This window comes from Rhea americana, unplaced genomic scaffold (assembly GCF_003343005.1).
Source record: "Rhea americana isolate MKP2758 unplaced genomic scaffold, rheAme1 scaffold_99, whole genome shotgun sequence".
NCBI lineage: Eukaryota > Metazoa > Chordata > Aves > Rheiformes > Rheidae > Rhea > Rhea americana.
This window is the reverse complement of record NW_028187188.1, coordinates 3,015,676-3,019,515: the sequence shown is the minus strand read 5'-3', so window position 1 is coordinate 3,019,515 and position 3,840 is coordinate 3,015,676.

The following is a 3,840-nucleotide window of genomic DNA, read 5'->3' as shown; positions in this document are numbered from 1 at the left end:
CGTCCTTGCTTCACCATGTAGCACAAGTCACCTCTCCTAAAATATAAAAGCGAAACTAGAAAACACTACAGAGTTGGGAACAATTCAGAGATCAAAAGTAAGAATACAATAGAAGTGGAAAACAGTAGCAGGAAAAAAGATTCATGGTGAAGACATTTGGGCTTGGGGCGGATGTCCCCTAGCTGTTTTAGAAAGAAAATTAYTGTGAAGATGATGATGAAGTGCTGTAAAATAATGAGAGGCTGAGGAAAGGTAACCTAATAGAAGAACTTAAGAGATCTTCACGTCGTGACAAAACATTAGGTCATCAGGTTACTCCTGTCTGTGGTACGCTGCTATATTTCACCCAGTTATGCATTTTAAAAAGTAATAAACATTTTACTAGAGCACACCTTATGCATGACCTCAAATAATATTTTCCTCAAAGTCATCTCAATTTGAAGTCACCCAGAGAAGAYGGAGGAGATGCCTTATTCTTCATTYAAATACATCTGGCTTTTCCYATTGATTTTTATCTGGATTTTTCTCTGCCAGATGTAAGAGATATCTAGWACCCACTATTTTCTCCTCGTCAAGGTATTTTACATTGTAAACCACTCACTTTTCAATCTTCTCAACAGTCTTTGTGTCATGGTACTTTTTGCTGAAAGCACATATTAGCATTAAAGAATAGCTGAAGAGAGGTGGCAGAAGCTTTTTGACAGCTGTACTGAGGATATTTGAGGCTTTGGGCCTCTAGGGAAATCAGTGAGATGGTATGGGGTTTTGGAACATGCATGTTAAATGCTAAAGTGATTAACAGTTAAAAACTCATATCAACATTGCTGACATTTAAATTAGCATTTCTGGAGACACTCAGATAAACRCTRTAGTTTAGACTCATCAGAGAGAACCTGTGCAAAAGWTTTTTTAATTTTTTTTTCTTTCACTGTTTCCATTTGGCAATAGAAGAYATTTTTGATTGTCAAATTGTATGTTTTGTCACCTTTAGATAAAAATATATTTTCTACTAAAAATGTTAATTCTCTGTGCTGCATCTTCTTTATCTTCCCCCCTCAAAAAACAAACAAACATACAACTTGCAACCTCAACATTTATAGAAGCAACTTTGGCAATGGGAAATGGAGTGTAACTCGTCTTCTTGTATCTGGTTCAAGAAGCAGAAAATACCCAAAACTGCTATTTCAAGAGGGAATGTATCTCTAGGAACCTGAATCTTTACTACATTTTAAAAGATGTTATTTTTAATGCTTCACGAATGCAGAGGTACTTGATGAGGGATTTAGTTAAAGAGGAGACCTGGCCCAGGATTCCTTTCAGCTAATTTGAGCTATCTGAAAGTTAGACGTCTTGACAAAATTAGTCATCTAGACAAGATATTTTGAGAAAATAATTCTCTGAGGCCTCCTGACTTTCTGCTCGGCATTGGCACAGCTCTTAGCACAACGGCATCCTAATTCACAGCCAGAGCTCTATTATCTTTACTGTTTTTACTACCATACATAACTGGAAACACAAGCATCAGATGGGATCATTCTGCTTATGTTAATTCCTAAAACAAAATGAGAACACAGCTCCACCCTGCCTCACACTACAACAGCTTCAACTCGTGGTCCATGAAACCCCCGTGCTTGGAGAGCTCTGCTCAGCRGTTGGCAAAAGTGAAAAAGCCCAAGCCTGTTGTCAGCAAGCTGAAATTTGTAACAGAAGGGTCAGCAGTTTCCCAGCAAAATTTTTTAGGAGTTTGCAAATCAAGAAGAGGCTAAGAAAATATTGTGCTAAAGCAAAAGTGAAAAATCTCATATTCTTTGTAAAAGTGAGCCTGTTACAGGCTCTGGAAAGTTTTTCCTTCTTGTCAGTGAGAATATGAATCAAGCTGTGAGTATCCTCGTAGGAAAGCACCCCACAAATGCAAGCAAGCTGATGACAGGCCTTCAGCATCTTCCCCCACAAAGGCAGACCTGCTATTTCTGTGGCTGTATGTTCCCACCCATAACAATAATACTTCAAAGTGCATCTTGCCATCACACTTGACATCGTACTTACTGCAGAAACTCTTATTATCTGCTGTTCCCACCCCATGAAAAACTGATGATTTCAGTATACTGGGATTACAAGCCATTCCTAAAGCGATGCAGTAATTTAAATTCCATTTCCTAGATAGACAAGGCAAACAAGCAGTAGATGGAGCTTCCAGTCAGCTTTTTTTTTTCTTTCTTTCTTTCTTTCTTTCTTTTTTTTTTTTGTTAAATAAATGATGCGTGACAGTCATATGCTGGAATCATTTTACAATCTCATTTTTTAATCCATTGCCTGCAAAATGCAGCAACCCCAGCCCGGGCCTGTGGAAGGGAGACCCGCAGGGCTGTGAATTAAAAACAGSCTGCGAGAAGGGAGTGAGGACAGGTGCAGGCTTTGGCCAGCTAAGAAGGTGGAGGAGTTGATTGGGGAAAGGGTCTAGACAGCCCCATTAATTAGGAAGTGGGAAAGAAYAGGGCATTTTGTCAAGCTAGTTTAAAAATCCCTGAACTTTCACCTGAAGCACCCTGGTCCGAGGCCAGCCGCGAACAAGCGGCGTCCAGCTCGTTCTGATGATGTGATGGTAAAACGCTCCGCGCGCACGGTGGTTGGTGGTCTTGGATCTACTCCCAGAGAAGTAGTGTTCCCAGCACAGATCAACTCTGGTCCAACTGGCAATCCTCGTTTCGTTCTAACGAGGCCCAAGGTGGAAAAGAGCTGGAGAGGCGGGTTCTTCCCCTCCTCCGGACAGGTAGGCTCTCCAAGGAGCTGGTCGCGCACCGGCGTGCCGCCTTGCCCCCCGACCACAGCCTGCTGCCCAAGCTGCGTTGCGCCCGGCGAGGTGGCACAGCTCACCGAGGGCAAGGCGCGCACCGAGCTGTCGCCCTGCGGAGCGAAGCGGCCTTGCGCGCCGACGCTTACCAAAACCACCGCTCGGTGCTCCGGAGCGCAACGTGTCCCGCTTGGAAAAGCAGAGCGATTTCAGTAACAGCCAAAGCAACGCAGCCCACAAAGAGATGTGATGAATAAGCTGAGACATTTGGTCCAGCAGACCCGTTGCCTTCTCCTGAGGGATACGGAGCGAACGCTTGCAACGTTTAGCAGAAACCACGCACGTGTCTCACCAGTCAGAGGCAACTGCAACCACGTCAAATGCAGACGGGTCTCAGTTCTGGGCACACAGGTCCTTACTAACCTGCACCGTGACAGCTATTAATCCATGCCATGACACCTATTTGGTGCCCTTCAAGCCAGGCTGACCTRTATGGTTATTAAGAGCCACAAGAAACAGAAATTGATACAAGTACGTTTTGTAATATGRGAACTCATTAAATTATAATAAATACACTGAGGTCTCAAAGAAGCCAATACTTGCCACYCACAAATTCAGTGAATTTGATACTGCTTTGGAGCATAAACTGGGAAATCAGACAGACACACCYTTTGCACATGACCATTTAGCTTTTGGTCTGTAGAAACAGCAGCTCTCCTCTCTCCCTCCTAATGGCACCACTTGCTCTGGTGCTACTGAACACAAATAGTGAAGTCTCGCAGAATTACCGCTTCATTTCTTTCCTTTACAGGGCAAGATTTCTGCTTAGGATAAGCTTTTTGGATCTTTCTACTTGAATTTGCTTTATTCTTAGTTATTCTCTCATTATTTCCTTCTCCAAGGAGACGTCTTAAGGACCATGTTCCTAAATCATTAATACAACTTTCAACAGATTTGAATGTTGTCAAAGATTGACATCATCTTCCTAACACAAAAGTACAGTAATACTTGTGAGAGTGTCACCTGTCAGAACATACGACACTGTCTTT